Source organism: Macaca mulatta, chromosome 6 (assembly GCF_049350105.2).
Source record: "Macaca mulatta isolate MMU2019108-1 chromosome 6, T2T-MMU8v2.0, whole genome shotgun sequence".
Classification (NCBI taxonomy): domain Eukaryota; kingdom Metazoa; phylum Chordata; class Mammalia; order Primates; family Cercopithecidae; genus Macaca; species Macaca mulatta.
Window position 1 is genome coordinate 93,022,137 of NC_133411.1, and position 21,323 is coordinate 93,043,459.

Consider the following 21,323-nt stretch of genomic DNA (forward strand, 5'->3'; position numbering starts at 1 on the left):
CTGAAATTGCTTGTCACCCTTCAGTTTGACAATAAATTGAAGTCAGTCTTGATTTCATGTTTCTCTATTGAGTTAATAAGTATACTACATTTAAAAAACAGGATGGAATCTTTCCAATAGTTAAGTTTTCCTAAGTGATTAGGAGTACTGCATGTTGCTAAATGGTCTCTCAACTTAATCCATAATAACTTCAGAGGTGTCTGCTCAAACTAAACTCAGATGACTTAAACCCCAGGGCTCTCATTAGAGAAAGTCCTTCATATTTTATTACATAGCACCATGGTTTTCCAACTACAGTCCTATGAAAGGGCTTACAGGCATGGGTGATTCTAGAAAAATCAGTTTTCTGACTTCCAAGATAGTCCTTCCTAAAACAGATCTGCCTGAGAATGAGCTTTCTTTTAGATATTGCCCCACACAAAATATTTCCCTTAAAGGGTAATGTAAAACTGTTTGGTATTTTTGCTGGTTAGGTGATTTCCAAATACATACTTAGATAAAACGGAAGGAGGCCTGATACGGTTTCTAACTTATAAGTTGTTAGAAATAATTTCTGATGAGAGTTCACCATGTCATAAATAAATAGATCCTCATTGGTTTATTTTTTATAACATTAAAAGCATAAAACAAGAAAAAATTGAATAGTAGTATTCAATTATTAATGCACTAAAAGGAACCATGTAAAATTACAGAAAAATTTTCACGTCTTGTGATTGCTTATCTGTAAAATGGAAGAGGAGAATCAGATGTAAGATTCTGTGTTCTTTGTACTACAAATTCAGTGCTTATTTTTCCAGTCGATAGAGACAAATTGACTATCTTGTCCTTCAAATAGCCAGTTGAGTGACTGTTTTAAATATTGAAATATGGCTAATCAAACATAATTTGACAGTTATAATAGAAACTGTCTTTTTAAAAAAACTTTCTGTCAGCTTCTGTATTTGATTCTACTTCTGTTTTCATTTAATCATTAAATTAAAGATATTACCTTCAAATACTATTAAAGACAACTGGTTGAGACACTAACTTGTATTTTACTCCAGTGTGTTTCTTCCTTTTAGCAATAACTTACCCAGTGTCTTATGCTGTCTTGCTTCAGGGTCATTGATGTTACAAGCCTTAAAGCAGAAGTTGTCTGAACACAACCTTCTTCCCCAACATTTTGTTTTTGAACACAGAAGTCCATTTAATGGGTTAAGCCAGTTTACTTCAGAGTGATATGAGAGAGAGGTTCATCTTTGGAAGGTGGTGGAAAGTGCAAAGCAGGTGGGCAGAAATACACAGAGCTCATGAGAATAAAAGATTCCTTATATCTATGGGAGAATGTGTGTATGTATCTGATGATGGGAATTATGTTCCTCTGCAGCAACCCAGGGAGAAGATAGGACTTTAGAAGGGACAGCTGAAATGTGCAGTCATGGAGACTAGACAATTGGCCAAGACTTTTACCTCCAGATAAGGTGTTACACTACATCCAAACAAACTGCCCAAGCTAGGTGTAGAAATAGCAAGAAAAGGCCAGGTGCGCTGGCTCATGCCTGTAATCCCAGCACTTTGGGAAGCTGAGGCAGGTGGATCACGTGAGGTCAAGAAATCGAGAACAGCCTAGCCAACATGGGGAAACCCCGTCTCTTCTGAAAATACAAAAATTAGCTAGGCGTAATGATGCGCGCCTGAGGCAGGAGAATCGCTTGAACCTGGGAGGCGGTGGTTGCAGTGAGCCGATATAGAGCCACTACACTCCAGCCTGGTGACACAGTGAGATCCCATCTCAAAAAAAAGAAAAAAAAAGCAAGAAAAGCCCACCTTCTAATGGCTCACATAAGATTATACAATTTATTTTTCAGCTGTGACTATGATATAATAAAGAGTAGAAAACTTTTCTTTATTTTCAAGACAGGTTGAAAACTCTTTGGATATTGGTGCAACCTTAAAGAATACATGTTTCTGTCACCACCCTGGGTACGGTGGGCCTCAGCAATAGATTTAAATTAATTTAGAAAAACAAAGTGTTATGACATTTCTTGTAAAAACGTATGATCAAAGAAAACTCACACCTCTACATATCTACTATAATTTTCATTTTTCAGACAGTATAACTGTGATAGTCACTGACATTTTTAGCCAGGTGTTTCTGGTTTTCCTCTTCAGTACAAGGTGATTTGTACTTCCCCACACCTTGAAAGCGGGCGTGGCGACGTGATTTACTTACATCAATCAAATGTGTGTGGTGGGGGGTCGGGGGAGCCTGGCCTCATTTCCAGGTGGAAGCAATAAAAGTGGGTCTGCCCTCCCCCAAATAGAGTCTAGTCTTTCTCTCTGCCTCAGAGACTGGCAACGCTTCGGTTGGCTCCTCTGTCAGCTTCAGTTCTGGAGTGAGGATGACATGGAACAGAGTCTACCCACAGGGACAAGAAGTGTGAGCAAAAAGTAAGTCTTGGTCACTTAAGATGGTGCTATATCATAATTATTTCCAGAGAATAACCTTGCAGATCCTACCCGGTGCAATCAATAATGAAGCCCAGAGACTCAAACAACTTCTTTAAGTTTACTTCTCAGTGAATACATGTTCATTTCAAATACAACTTTCCCTGCTAAGCAGTTAATATTCTATAAGTATTTATTAAGTGCCTGCTAAGGACACACCCTGCTAAGGACCCTGAGGATACTGTGTTGAACGACACAGAGTCCTTGCCTTCAAGAGAGCTACTCAGACTACTTAGCCTTTGTTCAATAATTTGGTCAGGGGTTAGCATTAAGTTTACAATTTCTAGAATCCATTGCTTCAACCCCTCACATACATACAGCCACCTTTAAGAAATGGGAATAACATTTACCCATCTCCAGACTTTTGGGGCCTCCTTTTTACTTTGTGATTTCTTAGAGTTTCACAACAGGAGTGCCTTGATCACATCTGCAAGTCATTTAAATATCCTGGGATATAATTTATCTGGGCCCTAAGGCTTGAATTAATTTAAAGCTGTAAAGTAGTCCCTTATTATCTCTGCACCTATCTTGTACTTCAATTCCCTCCTAATGATGTTTGTTCTAGATTTACCAGCTTGAAAATTATTTTCCTTCATGGGGAAAAGAGCAAAACAGAACACGAATAAATCTACGCTCTCTGCTTTGTTGCTTAACATATTTTTTGTAGTAAATTGTAGACTTTTCCTGAGGTGTGTGGATTGTTTGGAGCAAGCATATGTACCTGCAGCGTAGCCAAGAAAGTCTACTTAATAGGGATTAAGACCAGTTAATAACGAGTGAAGCTGAAACTAAAATTTCATATGCAGGTGTTCACACAAATTACTCAGGTGAGCTGGATGAGATTAATGTGTGTCCGGGAGAGCTCATTGGAGGAGCACCTGGAATGTTTTTGGTACTATGAATACTCTAGCTCAAGGCATTTTCTTTCTTTCTTTCTTTTTTTTTTTTTATCTGAGGCAACCTAAGGTAGCACTTTCATATTTGAACAAACAATTACAATTTCGTTAACATTTGTAAAGTACCTACTCTGTATTTGGTACTGTGTCTGTATGGTTGCTGTTACCCTAGAATGGGATAGTGATCAAAACTGTGTATCTCCACTATGAGTGCTGGTATTCAGTACTCTCTCTTATGGAAAGATTGTGGGCTTAGTTTCGGTCAGAGAAGGCTTCATTTCTGAGGTTTTTTTGTTTGTTTATCTCATCAGATTCTTGTGCAAGTTTCCCAGTATTGGATTTTGATTCCATTTAAAGCTCTATTCTGCTTTATTTATGTAAAAGCCCTTGTTTTGTCTTAAGAGTTTTCCAGTGTTTCAAGTCTTTGTAAACTTCTTGAGATTCTCTTCATTTTTGTATTCTTACATCTTCTCAACCTTGAAGGTCTGATCTCATTACCTTGTAGAGACATGAAAATTTTCTCTTTAGTTTCTGATTACTAATTTTGGAGAGTAGCTCACATTACGTTTATGAGGATTAGTACTTGGAGTCTCTGATTTTAATTCCTGACCATATGCCCTTTAGAACTTCTGACCAAAGGTACAATTCCATCTCTCTCAGAACTTTGGAAATGTTCTTTCAAAACAATATAACATTTTGCTTTTCTCTGACTCTCACTGCTTGGCTTTTATGAACTCAAAGATGTCATGGTTACACTGTCTCCCGTGGTTTCTGTTCCCTCCACATTCATAGTCCCCTCTTCCTAGATTATAAGAAGTCTACCCAAGAGTAACATTTCTTTGTTTCTTTAACCTTCAGTCAATCATTTTCAGTTTTTAGTGTGTATCACAGTGTGGTCTGCAGACAGCCTGAAACGAAATTATCTGGAGTGGTTGTTTAAAATGTACATTTCTCAGTGCTGTTTCTCAGAACCAGCTATACAATTAGCAGGGCATAGTGCAAAATTAAAGTGCAAAGCCCCATGTTGAAAAGCATTAAGAATTTTTGATGGTGACATCAAAATCTTTAAGAATTTGACACGACGGTGACAGTAAGACATTAAACCCAGCATGGGGCCCTTCTGAGCATGCCCAAAAAGCCAGCTCTTTTTTCTTCAAAGATTCTGATTGAGGAATTTTGGAGTAGAGCCAGAAAGTTGCATTTTTAGCAAGCTCACTGTATTTTCTGATGTAGGTTGTTCTGTAGGCCTGTCTGAAAACCCTGCTCTGCGTGATGACCATTCTCATGCCCACAGCAAATTCAAACAGTAATATTCGAGGTTACGTGCTTTCAGAAGATAAACATTTTACCAATACATTTTGCCTTGGTGCCTGTTTTCCATTGTATTATAGAAAATCATTCACATATAGTCTGACAGGGTTATTTATAATATTATTCCACAGGAATATCCCATCTTGTCTCTTTTGTATTAAATAAATGCCTTTGTTCAGGTGGTTCAATCTTTAGATTTTTAGCTATATACATGCAGACATTGTGACATAGAGACAGGTTTATGATATACACTTATGCACCATGTAACGATATTTTGTTCAGTGACAGACTACATATGAGGCAATGGTCTCTTAAGATTATAATACTGTATTTTTACTATTTTTTATATTTAAATACACAAATACCATTGTGTTACAGTTGCCTAAAGTATTCAGTACAGTGATGTATACAGTTTTTTAGCCTAGAAGAAATAGGCTATACCATACAGCCTAGGTGTGTAATAGGCTGTAGCATCTAGATTTGTGTAAGTAACTCTATAATAATTACACAATGATGAAAACGCCTAACAGTGCATTTCTTAGAAGGTATCCCTGTTGTTAAGCGATGTGTAACTGTATAGTTAAGAAAATCTCTATTTGAATACTTAGCATGTACTTCTAGATTATTTGGGGGGAAAAATGTAAAGCAATATATAACAGGAAAAATGTTTTTGTAAAACAAATATGAAAATGCTAAAAAGTGGCCTCTACTGGATATAGAACTCTGAGAATATATACCTATATATGTATATATTTTTGCTCTGCATGAGCATAAAATACTTATATATGTATTTAAAAATACATATATGTCTAGTTTTATAAAGAATAAAGATTTTAAATATATGGCCCCAATACATGCATATACCTTGGCCCAGCGGACAACACATATTAAGATGATCACCTTAAAATGTAAATGAAATCACATTTGTCAGTTGATGTTAATGGCATAAATCCTCTTAATTTCTAGGTATTGTGTGTTGGTGCATAAACATTTAATTTGAGCCACTTTTCCATTAACTTCTTCAGAGCTTCTGGGTGCCTTCTCTAGTGTGTTGTATGTTACTCAATCTTTTCTCAGGTTTAATTTTATCTATGCATTTTCAACACTTCCACTGAAATTTCTGTTCAATTCCACAGCCATATATGTATTCATTGAGCACAGGTCATATTGCATGTTAGACAAAGAGACTATAAAAATAAAAACTACTAGGATACAAGCTGTTCCTTTAAAGAGTTCAAATGAAGTTTAAATTAGTAAGTGAACATTTATAGTGATAATACATAATACCCTAATATATGTATATATATATTTTCTTCCATGGCTCTGGGCTCATAACTCCCAAACCTCTTGTTACAGTAAGCTGAATCTTCTACTCTGGTCTTTTCCTGCTCTCCTTTTACCTGCCCATGGCAGCACTTGAAGCTGGTTGTGGGTTACAAGAACGTCATTCTAGAAAGGGTCCTGACTCATGCCCCAGAGGAAAGAATATTGCACAGAAAGGCCTAAAATAATCTGAACAGACAGGACTTACTGTGTTTAGATCATACCGTTTTGTCCAATCACATGTCGTCATGGTTGTCCATGCTTCAATCATGCCCGGCCAGTGAAGTCTCCCTAAAAAACCCAAGAAGACAGGGTTCAGGAGCTTCTGGATAGCTGAACACAGAAAGGTTCCTGGAGGGTGGCACACTCAGGGAGGGCATAGATGCTCTGTGCTTTTTCCCTGTTCCTCACCCAGTGCATCTCTTCATCTGTATCCTTTGTAATACCCTTTATAATAACTAGTAAATGTGTTTTCCTGAATTCTGTGAGCTGCTCTAACTAATCAAACCCAAAGAAGGGGTTGTGAGAACCCCAACTTGAAGCAAGTTGGTCAGAAGTTCCACAGTCCTAGACATGCAGCTGGTGGGAAGCGAGGAGGAGCTTTTGTGGAATTGAGCGCTCAACCTGTGGGATCTAATTCTATCTCCAGGTAGATAGTGTCAGTTGAATTGGAAGACACCCAGCTGGTGTCTGCTGCAGAATTGCTTGCTTGCTGGTGAGGAGGAATCACCACATATTTTGGGGTCACATATTTTGAAGTGTGTGTTGATTGTTGTTGTGTTGGTGTGAGAGTAGAGGAAAAACATAGCTTGCTTTTCCAAGCAGTAATGCATGCCAAACCCAACAATTAAGTTAAACTCAAGATGCTATTGGAGCTCCATAAAGAAATGCCTACTGAACCCAGATTAGGTTGTGAGAAAGTAGTTCAGAAAATGTTCCCTGAAATAGGTACAAACTAAGTGAGGCTAGAACAGTAAGTCAATTCGGCAAAGATTGGGATAAAGGTTGTGCATCAGTCAGGGTTCTCTAGAGGGACAGAACTAATAGGATAGATGTATATATGAAAGGGAGTTTATTAAGGAGTATTGACTTACACAGTCTCAAGGTGAAGTCCAGCAATAGGCTGTATTCAAGGAGCAAGGAAGCCAGATGGATGTATTTGCTGCCCCTTCTGCCAGGATTGTAAGTTTCCTGAGGGCTTCCCAGCCATGCTAAACTGTGAGCTAATTAAACCTCTTTCCTTTATAAATTACCCGGTCTTGTGTATGTCTTTACAAGCAGCATGAGAGTGGACTAATACATACAGTTTGCAATGAATGAGCTGGCCACAAAAATACAAAGGGCAGAGTTTTGAAAAATGCTTTAAGTTAGGGGCTAAGACAAAGAATACATATTTGTTTACCTAGGTGAAGAATTTTAAACTTTATTCTAAAGGAAGGGGAATATTGACACATTTTAACCAAGAAGGTGATCAGATTTTCATCTGTAGTAAACAAGCCCCCTGAATTACCCATTCTTCTCAGTTGTAAAGAATATTTTACCCCTGTCAAAATAAGAGCTTAAGTCATGATCCAAAAGAAAGATTCTCCTCTTTGACACTATCTAGTAGTACCAGCTTTTCTTTAAAGACATAACGGCACAATAAAAAAGAATTGAAATTCCCATCTGCATAATAAACCCTTTTTTTATTTCTAATTAATACTTTAAGGGACCTGGAAGCACTTTAGAGTTTCTTCAGAAGATGCCATACAGTCTATAAGGGCATCAACAATTTGGTCATAAATGGGAAAAAAATGGGTCTGATGCCATCTGGTATGCTCTTGTCAGCTCTGCATCTAAAATCCTTAAAGATCAAATATCTTCTCGTTTGCCACATCACATTCCCATATGGTTGCTCAATTTTTCACTACTACACATTCTATTCTTGTATAGAAAAGAAAAAAGTTCCTGTTGAGCCTAGTCCTAAATAAGTGTATGTTATTCCTTAAGTAGAAGTAATATAAATTATAAGAGACAACATTGATTGCTGTTATTCATAACAGCTTTCACACTTGACCATTTTCCCCTAAATATATTTAAAAAAAAAAAAACAGCTTCCCCTTAAGACCTCATTATTGAGTATGAAATTTAGAAAAACATTGTATGGAGGGACAGGTGATTGTCTCATACCTACTTGCTTTACAGCATTACAAAAATCAATTCATCAGCAACAACCACTAACTATAGGTGATATTACCTATTCAAACTTAAGAGACATTTGAACTCTGGGAATCTCACTGCTTATGAAGATGTTATTGTCATTTTTCACTAATATGTATACTGAAGAATTCACTCTAATAATGGTCATTATATTTCTACAAAATCTATAGCATTACAAATCTAAAAGACATCAAGGACAGTGTTGCTATCTAAATGTTAATTCCTGCTGATCATTGGCATTCACTTAGAAGTTATTTTTTCAAGTCTAAATTTTTCTTACATTCCTATTTTGAGTAAATAATTTCCCGGACCTGTTTTATAAATCTAACTTTGTATTTTAAAATTTACTTTTCACATAAAATAATTGGTTCACTATTTTTCAGAGACATAAAGAAGTTTTTCTTTCTAAATATAAAAATGTGTTCCCCAGTAAAATATTTTCTTTACACTGTATTTCCTTTATTGCTTCCATTTTAGGGTGACATTATGGGAGGAACAGTAATTGCCTTGTTCATTTTGATTTATTTGGCTCTATGCCTCCTTACCTTGCTAATGAAAAATATACTGTCCTACATGGGTCATCTATGATGTGATTCCATAAGATGCATTTTGCATTTCCAGCCCGCAGGATAATATATTAGCTTAAAACTACCTAATAGGAAAGAACTTGTTGCATTTTGTTGTTGTTTTTGTTCTGTCTTCCTACCTAATGGATAACTTAAAGCAAAGATATATTTGTAATTGTAAGGACTAAGAGGCAAAAGACAAATGGCAACTGTTGTCAAAATGAGAGCTTTTGCTAAGACCTGTTCTTTTTCCTAATTTCTTATGAGTCCTGCTATGTAAGTGAAATCTTATTCTTGCTTCCTTTCTCAAATTGTCAGTACTGTCTGTTGTGTGATTACTTACCAACATGTCAGAGAACTACTTTTGTTTCATCAGGAATGAGTAAATGTGGCCACTTTCTTCCTAAAGGAGCAGATGTCTATGAAAATATTTGTAAGTCACCATGGAATTTGTACAAAGACAGCTTCATTTGTTTTATTGCCAGGGAAGAGGGTAGCATCACATAGATTATAATTTCAAATCCAGAAAGAAATCCATATATCTATAGCAACTTATTTTCAACAAAGGTGCCACGAAAGTACATTGGGAAGAGACAGTCTCTTCAGCAAATGGTGTTGGGAAAACTGGACGTCCATATGCAGAAGAATGAAACAAGACCCCTCTCTCTTGCCAAATATAAAAATCGAATTAAAATAGACTAAAGACTTAAATCTAGGACTTGAAGCTCTGAAACCACTAAAAAAAAAAAAAAAAAAAAGAAAAGAAAAACTTTGGAGAAACTCTCCAAGACATCGGCCTGGGCAACGATTTCTTACTGTTCCACAAGCATTGGCTACCAAAGCAAAAATGGACAAATAGAATCACATCAGGTTAAAAGGCTTCTGCACAGTAAAGACAACAGTCAACAAAGTGAAGAGACAACCCACAGAATGGGAGAAAATATTTCCAAACTCTCATCTGACAAGGAATTGATCACCAGAATATATAAGGAGCTCAAACAACTCAATAGGAAAAAATCTAACAATCCATTTTACAAATGGGCAAAAGATCTAAACAAACATTTCTCAAAAGGCATATAAATGGCAAACAGGCATATTAAAAAATGCATCAGAAAATTGCAAATCAAAACTACAATGATATATCATCTTTCCTCAGTTAAAATGGCTTTTATTCAAAAATAGGCAATAACAAATGCTGGCAAGGATGTGGGGAAAAGGAAACACTCATACACTGTTGGTGGGAATGTAAATGTTCTTCAGTCACTGTGAAGAGCAGTATAGTAGTTCCTCAAAAACCTAAAAATAGAACTACCATGTAATCCAGCAATCCCACTGCTAGGTATAATCAAAACAAAGGAAATCAGTGTATTCAAGAGATATCTGCTCTCTCATGTTTATTGCAGCACTATTTGCAAAAGGGAAGATTTGGAAGCAACTTGTATCCAGGTAACAGATGAATAAATAAAGAAAATGTGGTACATGTACACAATGGAGTACTATTCAGACATAGGAAAGAATGAGATTCTGTCATCTGCAACAACATGAATGGAGCTTGAGGACATTATGTTAAGTGACGTAAGCCAGGCAGAGAAAGACACACTTTGCATATTCTCACTCATTTGTGGGAGGTAAAAATTAAAACATTTGAACTTATGGAGACAGGGAGTAGAATAATAGTTATGAGAGGCTGGGAAAGGCAGTTGGTGGAGGCAGGTGATTTATGGGTACAAAAACATAGAATGAATAAGATCTAGTATCTCATAACAGGGTGACTACAGTCAACAATAAATTCTTGTACATCTTAAAATAACTAAAAGAGTATAATTGGAATGTTTGTAACCCAAAGAAACGATAAATGTTTGAGGTGATGAATAACCAATTTACCCAGATGTGATTACTACACACTGTTATGCCTGTATCAAAATATCTCAGGTACCCCATAAATATATATACCTACTATGTTCTCATCAAAATTTAAAATTAAAATAATATGTAATATTTTCCAGGAAAATTAAACTCGCGTGTTAGCAGAGTAAGAAGATCATTTTCTGCCATAGTTTATTATTGTCAATATGGTTGAGTCCAGAAAATGTTTTCTCTTAACAAGAAGTTTATATTAAATGAAAAAAATACATAAATTGTTTAGTGGCAAGACTTTACATTTCATATTTTCTGATGCTCTTACAAAGCTTGTTTTCATATGAATAGTCTTTAAGCTTTAAATGAGTTGATTTTATTTCCATATTGAATAGCATATTATTTTGTTATTGTTGTTCATATGTGATCCAATACAGGTAGATGGGAAGACTGAGAGTTGAAACAGGATAATACTTAACATGAAGCCATACGTTCCTTGAGAACAGGCTGTCTCAGAGCCACCTTGGGACTGAAGACTGCATAGGGAAAGGAAATGTCAGAGTCTCTGTCTTTCAGAATATTGCCAAGAGGAATGGTCTACAGACTCACCTAGAATCTTGGGTCCATGCGAACGTTTGAGCAGTTCGTAAGCTTGGTCCTGGATATTATTAGATTTCTCCAACAAATCTGACATAATTCAAAAAGTCAAATATGTATAGAAATGTCATAAATGCAGAATATGTTCTTGTACCAATTGACATGAACTGACTACAGGTATATAATGAGAAAAAGCCGGAATCGTATTAAAACAGAAAACTTCCCCTAAACTAGGAGGGAGTCAAGAGACCAAAGAATGACTCAGACAAGTCCAGCTTGGCAAGTAGATGAGTTTATTAGGATTTACATACGAGGCACTCCCGGAGGGCAGCAGAACAGCTTGAGAGATTTGCACTGCCTCCTATCCGTAAGCTGCTTTTAAGCTAGTTTTCTGGCGCTTTGTCTACTGTTTGTGTGATGGGACTGGTATCTTTGGTAGTTCTCAGATACTCTGCAGAATTCTTGGCTTCTCAGGGACACCTGCTTTTCAGCTGGGCACCATAGCCTTCACTCATCAACTTGCATTCAAAACATGTCACACTACAGGTCTTTTAATTGACAGTGCTTAGTTTTGTCTTACTTTTTTTTCTTTATGTACACTGTCATAAGTACCTATTTTTCAAAGACATCCACAGGGCCAAGACATTTACATGTTTTACTATTTTAAATGTGTTGGTTGGTTATAAACAACCAAGAAAGACATTTATACATTTTCACTAAAGACTATCATGTTTGTTTCTACAACTTCCTATCAGGCACATTTGTAGAAATGTTTTTCAGCATTAATAATTCAAAACTTAGTTTTAAGCAGCTAGCCCACTATAGTCGGATTACAGTAAAGACATTAATTCTTTTTTTTTTTCCCAAAGGACTTCCAATATGAACTTCATTTAAAATTCATTGGTTCTTTTTTCAGATCATCCTCTCTCCCTAGATTTTCATAGTTGCTGTTAATCTTAAAGATGTTTCACACAAATGCATAGAGACAGATACAAGACAAATGAATACAGAAAATTCTAGGAAAAGAAAAAGATGTACTTTAATTGCTTATGAACTTTATAATATTGTTGAGAACCATTATTTGTCAGGGAGTGATAAAAATTCCCACATGAATGCATGTACTATAATTATAATTTGTAATGATTCAACACTCTTGTAGTCAGAGCAAAGTGCTCTTCTGCCTGCATTGTGTTTTGATGTATTTGTAGGTGTTATGAATCCAAAGACTCATAGATGGTCATTTTAACCTGAGATGCTCTGTTGTAGGAGAGCTTCTTCAATACATTAACCTCATTTAAATAGACAGAAAATGCTAAATCAAGAAAATTATTTCTGATCATTTTAGAAATCAGTAATGACTTCATAACAGTGATATCTCTTTTGGGCATTTGACAAACAGTATCTTTTCTGGTAAGGAAGAGTAACGGAGAATTTAATAATCATGGATATGAATAGGGGAAAAAACTGAAAATCTGTTCATTATAATTATAATAGGTAGTATAATTAGAGATGCCTGGACAACCAGAGCAGTGGAAAGAGCAAAGAATGTGTAAAGAATGAAGAGGAGGCTGGGGAAAGCTTCAATTGTAATGCCATTTCAGAGTCAGAGTTGTAAAAATCAATGGAAGCAGTAAACAAGAGAACTGACTCCACTAATGCATAGTGTGCATAGTGGGAATGATATGCAAATTATATATAAATGCATTCTAACCGTATATGAATGCAAATAGTAGAATCATATTTGGAAAAGGACATCAGTTCTTTTCAACACTGTATACTGTCCTAGACAGTCTTCTTTTTTTGTAAGATAAAAAAAGATTGCCCCCAAGCCTAAAGCAACATGTATCCATAGTTTTGAATCGAATCCAGGATTGATACTTTACCGATGTCTTTGAAATAAACATGGTTGATGACAGAAGACATATAAATCATCCTAAGAAATCTTGTGACCTTGATCTTTGCTACTTAAGGGTATGTCTTAGACTCGGGACCCCTTAGGTGGTGAGTTGATAGTTTATATGCTATGCTATTTTATAAATAATTGCTAAAAAGTGTCTCAGGAACACTATGTAATCCTTTAAATTTGTAGTTGTAGGGGCCCTTAATTTTAAGGTAAATTATTTTGCTGTACAATAAAATAATTAAAAATGTTCAATCCAGGCCCAACTCAGGACTATGCCAATTCGTATACCGTTTTCTAATTAAGAAAAAAATAAAGTGAAATTAGTAGGCACACATTTTTAATATCTCATAATTAAACTAAACAAGACAAATAAACAGATGTTTGGCTGAAAGGGAACAGAGAGAGAAAACAAAGGGAGAAAGGAAATCATAGGTTCTCAGAATAGCCTACCCAATGAGGGAAGGCAGAAGGAGAGTGAAGTTACTGGCAACCCAGAAAATTGCTTGCTTTTTTGTTTTGCTTTTCTCAAGCATACACAGATCCAGCTCCCCATACCATCTTTTCCACACTTATGCCTGTCCCTTGTCCTTCATGGAACCGTCTTTCTCTTATGTATCGTTCCTTCCCTACCTTCCTTGTTTTGCTTTTTCTTCATTCCTCCTTGACCGGTGGAAGACATTTCATTACACGTGTGCTTGGAAACTTTGATGCCCTAGTCTGGCTCAGTAAATATCTCTGTATGTACCTTGTCATCAATGTGACACTTGAGCACTGGGCTTGACTGATAGCAGCAAGTATCAGGATACAGCATTCATTCTAGCAACAATACGGTACTTTTCTGGTGGAGGAAGCATGGACGAGGCTTTTGGAAACTTGAGTTCTAGGCCTGACTCTGGCTCTCTTGAGCAGTTTGACCTTGGATAATCAAGTCCTTACTTCTGGTGTCAATTTCAGGTCTGTGAAGTGATTGTGTTGATTTTCTGTATTCCTTCCTTGGCTAATTTAGTCCAACCTCATTTTAGGGATAGAGAAATTAAGCTATGGAGAGAGTTATCTACAAATATCTCATTTATCTTGTATTAATATTAGTTTGCATTTATATTACTTCGTTTATGTAGAATTGTATTTATGTAGAATTTTATGTGTGTATAAAATACAACTATTGAGGATCCCCACTGCCCACTCAAAACAACAAAATTCACCTCCCTAAATTATCTGTTCTTCAAACAATACGTCATCCAGGTATACTACTAACCGTAATCCTCCCAAGTGTTTTGTTTTAGAATGGGGAATAATATGAACAGTTGAGTAGTAGAAGTGAGAGACTAGAGATTTTTGTTGCAAATAAAGTTATCCAGGGAAAGGGGAATGGTCAAGAACAACACACTCTCTGGAACAGGAAAATTAGAGTGGTCTGACTACTCTTATAAAATGAGCAGGTATACGTTTATATAATACGGTTTTTTTTTTTCAATAGATATCTAAGTTGTAAAGATGTTGTCATTCTATTTTATTAGAAGTCATATTACATGCAGAAATTTACACATTCATTTACATACAAATATTAAGTGAAAAACTATTTTTGATATATTTGTTATCATTTAAATATAAACTTGTGACAACCTGTGGCACAAGTTTATTTTATTTTTAAGATGGGGGTCTCGCTCTGTCACCCAGGCTGGTGTGCAATCACTGCTTACTGAAGCCTCTACCTCTCAAGTTCAAGCAATCCTCCTACCTCAGCCTCCTGAGAAGCTGGGACCACAAGCATATGCTACTACACCCAGCTATTTCCTTTTTTTTTTTTTTTTTTTTTTTTTTTAAAGAGACAAGGTCTCCCTATGTTTCCCAGGCTGGTCTCAAATTCCTCAGCTCAAGTGATCCTCTCGCCTTGGCCTCCCAAAGGGATGGGATTATAGGTATGAGCCGCCTTGCCTGGCCTGTAGCACAAGTTTAAATATTTTATTACAAGAATATCTGCTTTCCTCAATAAAGGCTAGAAAAAATCGAATAGGAAAAGTGCTCTTGGAAGGAGAGGCACCTCCGGCCTGATTTATCTACTCTTATCTATCTACATTAAGCTAATTGAAAGAAAAAATCATGTTTGGTGTGAAACAACCAGAATCTATTATGTGAGGGACTTCCCACAGAGTGAGTTAGATAGAAAGACTAATACAGTTAGCTAAACTTGTGCCAAACCTATTAAAATGTACATTTTAAAGTATACTTTACAGACAAAAACAAACTTGGTTATTATAATCTATGAATATAATTCATAATACAAGCCATGATATTTGAAACTTTGAGCCCTTCAGTAATTCTTTAGTGTGCATTGTGTATGTGTATATGTGTGTAATGGTCGTAGGAGCTGGCAAACAAGAATGATTTTTATCTTAAATAATGTTACAGTGTTCCCAAGTTTATTTCCTTAAGTACTGCCCTGCTGAATTTTCTTAGTCAATATTGCCCCCTTCAGTTCATTCCAAGGATGTACATGGTAATAAATGGTGCACATAATTTTTCCCTGAGCTGTGTTTCACTTGGCACCAGGAGATTAACAGACAAGGCAGCCAAACCCACTCAAGACTGATATGACCTCATTGGTCACATGGAAATTCTAGTTCTTTCCCAGGCATTATTTCCACATGAGAAAAGATGTTGTTTTTGAAGGAGTCAGCAACCAAAACCAATATCCGCATCAAGGAATCGTTGCCAATTAGATTGCCTTTAGTGGCAATGAATGATTTGAAACTGGTGTAAATTTATCTTAAAATCATATGGGCCCACTTTAATTACTACAAATAAAAAGAAAAAGATATTGTAAGTGTCCTTTTGCCTTAGGGTCAGAGAAGGAAATGTAAGCTGGAGGGCATTTAATTCAGTCAACCTTCATTATTTGTTTAAAATATTTAGTAACAGTTATTTTCATAGCATTCTGTCGACTGAGCAGGCCAAGATATTACATAAAAGCCTCCTTGTTTGTAGAAGGGCTTAGGAGAACTGAGAAAATTTGGTGGAAAATATGACTACTTTTGTGAAGATGATATAATTTGACATTTTATTTAAAAGCAAACTATTATTAATCATTTTTACCAACCACAAAATACAAATGTAGGCATTTTAAAATACTCAATATAGGTCTAGAAAACCATTAGTGATTTCACAAAACATTCCACAGCCTTATACCAACCTTGAAAATAGTTTCCAAGAAAGCAAAAGGCTCAGACACACAATTTATCAGTAGGCAACCTTATATATTGCGTGAATGTTAATTCCACCCTGTACTCTGCTGGCCTCTTCCTGCTGTGTTCAGTTGCAATGGACTAATCAAACTTAAACCTCATTCTACATTTAATTCTGAAATTTCCCACGAGCATAGATTTTCAAAGAAACAACCACCAATATTGTAGACAAAGGATCTTCATCCCACTGAAGATTTAAAAAAAAAAAATAGGTAACTCGAATTTTTCACAATAGACACTGATAGATGGAAGAAGCATGTTAAATTTCCTTGGCCTTTAATCCTCCCTTTAAATTTTGACTTATTAATCTTCAGCTCTGTAATCAAAGATAAATATTTTAACCACAATTGCTGTGTTTCTGTTATATACTGCCATGGTGGTATTTGTTTGGATTTTTTTAATAATGGAAAACTACAAAAACCAAAATATTATATTTTGCATATCTATACTTTAACTTGGGATAGCCTACAAAACAAATATGACTTAAATTTAATGTCAGTGGCAATTTGGTTTTTAAAAAATAAAATTCAGCTGTAAATGAGTTACTTTATAAATCCACTGAGCAGAGTTCACATTTCACTTTGAATTTTTCTCCTCTTTTTTCTCTTTGTTTGTATGTATGTTCATGCATGTGATTTTCTTCCCCTAACTAATACTAAGATATTCTAACACTAACTATTTGGAAATGTAGGAAAGTAGAGAGCAGAGAGGGAAAAAAGAGGAAATATGATTCACTTTTTCTGTTTATGTTCCAAATTTTGCTTTATGTCATACCTTTTTGTTTTATGATTATAGATTTTAAAAACCTGTATCTTCTCATCTTTCTTGAGCTGTTGTTCATAGAACCTAAGACACTCTTGTTCCTTCAAATCTACACTCAGCAGCCAAAATGACCATTTAAAAAAAATTAGATGAGTGTGTTGCTCCCTTTCAGTGGTTTCCAATGCACTGAGAATGTACACTAAACCGCTTCCTATTCATGGTCTACAAGGCCCAGTATAATCTCAGCCTCACCTCACTATTCACTTTTCTCTCATGAAACCCTTCTCCCTCACTGGGCTCCATTTACAGGGATTCCTTTCAGTCCCTCAAATGCTCTTTCCTGCTGCAGGATATTTGCATGTGCTGTAACCTGCTTCTGGGAAGCTTTTACCCCTGTTCCTCATGTGGCAAACACCTCGTTCTGCATATTTTGGTTTGACACTTTAGATAGGTCAACCATTTAAGTTGGATCCTCCTAACTATCCTCCATCACTGTACTCTGTTTCTTCCCTTCAAAGCATTTATCATTTAAAATGTTCACTTATTTGTTTGTATTCCCACATGTTAAAAGCTATTTATCAATGTGTCCCTAGAGTAGTTGAATGAATAAATAGTTATGTACCTAATCAAATTTTAAACAACATTGATTAATGTACTGAGCTAAAGGTAGATCTCAGCATGAATATGAAATAATCTCACTAATTTATTCATTGCTTTTGCTATCTAATATTTATTTGCCAACTATTGTGTACCAAGAACCATTTTAGGTTCTGAGAATATACCAATTTTCACAAAATGCCTGTTCTCATTTAGTTTATATTCTGAGCATGGATGAAGGGGAAAGATAGGCAATAATAGAGTCAATTAATAGGTCAAAAGTGCTAGAGAAACAAAACAGAAAGGAAGATTAGTGGTGTGTCTTGAGTGAGGAATTTTAAGTAAAATGACCATGGAAGCCTCACTAAGGAAAGATTTGGTATCACTGAAGGAGCCAGATAACCTTATACCAGGGGGAAACTTATTCTGAGCTAGCAGACGAAGCAAAGATAATCACCAGAAGTGAAGTATCATGAGGTGGGAGTGTCTTAAGGAGGAGTTGGGGGAGTAGAAAGAGAAGAAGCCAAAGAGAAGATCCTTTAGGCCACTGGAAGGAACTCGGCTTTCACTTTGTCAAATATAAAGCCATTGTAAGTTTTATGGTTTTAAGCTGAGAAGTGACATATGTTTTAAAAGGATTTTCTGGCTGTAGGGTTGGGAGTATCCTGTAGGGGATCAGGGGTAGAAGGGGGAGATCATTTAGAATGCTATGGGAATAATCCAGGTGGGAAACAATGGTGACTGGGACACGTAGTCACAGTAGAAGGGGAGAAAAGTGGTTAGATTCAGGATATGTTACAAGTGTTTGGTCAGTTTTATCAAAGTTTTTCGTGAGACATGACAGCAGAGAAAATAACCTTAGCAATCGATAGGGAGGTGAATAATCTTAATCACGGAGGAAATTACACTTTCCAGATTTACCTTTAGGGAGTGTTCTTATTTTGGAAAGAAAGGCAAGGACTAGGGGCTGAATTTAGGAGAAAAAAAAAAGTTCTTGAGAAAATGTAAAAAAAAAAAAAAAAAAAAAAAAAAAAAGATGTGAGTTATTCTGAAAAAACAACAAAGTACTGAGAGAAAATAAGAGGCCAGGGATTTGGAGCTGGTGAGATAATGGAAGACAGTGTGTTTCATGATGTGACCATTTCCTTATGGTCCAACTTTTTAGCAGAGGTCCTAAAATCATGAAATACTTGAAATATGTATTTCCATATATATTTATATATTTATGGAAATAGTCCATACTGGAATGAATGGGACAGGAAATCAGGCAGATAAACAGAAACAGGAATTTAGTCATGGAAACATTCTCATAAGACCATAAAATTGGAGACTAAGGGCAGGCTGTTTAGATCTTGACAGGTTAAGATTGCAACTAACCTGTGTAATAAGCCTAATGACTTTTTAATCTAAAACCTTTGATTTGGGGTTCTGTCCCAGGTAACAGAGACCAGGCAAGTTGAGATGGATACAGAATATGTCAAGTTATGAGTGAGATAAAATTTGTCTACCACTGACATTTAAAACAAAATCAAACAACAAAGCACCCTGAGACAATTAGAGTTCACAAAATCAAATCTGGCTTGCCTATTAAGCCACCAGAAGTAGAACACTTGGCATCAGACAGCTGACAACTACCATATTTCAAAAAGCCAATGGTGTTAACTAATTGCTTGACATAGCAATGGTGTTAAATAGTTATTGCATAAAATTCCATGGAGATTTAAAAAAGTTGATAGAAGAATTGTTTTCCCTAGGACTCACACTCCAAGATAATTGATAATTATACTAAAATAACTTAAAAGTTTCTTTTAAAATGAACAATACCAGAGTATGATACCAATATTTTTAATAGCTAAGATAATAGCTAACAATGTGTAGAAGCTAAACACTTTTTTGTACTATATATAATTTAGTTTTTATTAAAAAAATAGAGTAAGTCATTCAACAACCATTAAGGATGATATACATAAGCAGACACATATACTTGGCACAAGGAGACTCATTGACAACCTAAGCCAGCACCTCCCTGAGGTAGGATGTAATATGTGTTCATCTTGGGCATCATGTTGTCCTTATATGACACCACTTCTTTTCCATTACAAATCTAACTTTTACATTCATAGTAAATGAACTTTGTATTAAAATGAGCATAAGAAGAGAGGACCTCAATGTGCAATTTATAATATGATATTCCCCAAGTGTCTCACCTTCCCATCAAAAAGACTTTATAGAGATATACTTTTAATAAGTGAATAGTTTGCCAGACTGAGGTGGAGAAGCAGATTGGGCAGTGGTAAGCTGAATTTTTCATCACAGAGCTGGCAGCTTTGGAATGGAAATCTGTTAGCGGTGATATTTTACTTATTCACTCCATTTTAGGCCAAATGACTAGGATGGAGATATAGACAAATACAAAAATGTATATGCACACACAGTTTTATATTATATTATATTATATTATATTATATTATATTATATTATATTAGTAAATCCTGATGGCTGCTTTCAACCTTCAGCCTCAAGAGATCGGCTGCAGCAACAGAATGAGACAATGCAATCATGAGGATCTTAGATGACTCATGATTCTCCCCAGGACATTACTAGACAATTGCCCTGTTCTATAACCCAAGTGATGGAACAAGCTAGGGGAAAGGCAAAGCCTTTGATATTGAGTATATTTGGATGCTGTTATGATCTGAATGTTTATAACTCCCCAAAATCTCTGTTAAAATCCTGCCCACAAGGTAATGGTATTAGGATGTGGAGCCTTTGGGAGGTGATTAGGTCATAAGAATGAACCCCTCATGAATGGGATTGTGCCCTTACTAAAGAGACCCCAGAGATCTTTTTTGCCCCTTCTGCCATGTAAGAGCACAGTAAGGAGACAGCTGTTTAGGAACCAGGAAGCAGGGCATCACAAGACACTGTATCTGTCAGCAGCTTGATCTTGAACTTCCCAGCCTCCAGAACTATGAGAATACATTTCTGTTGTTTAGAAACCTTCTATGTTATTTTGTCATAGCAGCCAAAAGGTACTAAGACAGATGCAAACACTAGCTCTACCGCTCACTAGCTAAGTAAACTTGGACAGATTAACCCATCTGAACTATATATTGAATATCACAATACCTACTTTATTGGGTTTTCCAGATAAATATACTAACATGAAATAACTTATATAGAGAGTTTGGTACATAGTATTGCTTCTGAATATCATTGCTGGAGATTACAGAATGTTATAGGAGCTTGTGGAGTCTACTGGTTTGAAGTATGAGCTTCAGAGTTACATAGACTTGGGTTTGAACCTCAGTTCTACAACTGTATAAACTTAGTCAAATTACTTACCTGGGTTAAGCTTCAGCTTTTTAACTTATAAGACACAGATGATATTATCTGATAGTGTTATTATACAAATGAGATACTTATAAATAAATTAAATCTTCCTGGGCATACAGTAATGCTGTATAGGTGGTAATTACTATAACATTCTTTTTTTTTTTTTCCCCTACTAGTGATCAGGCTGCCATAGTACAGGCCATCAGTAAAAGAATATCTATTTGAAGTATATGTTGGAAAGTTAAAA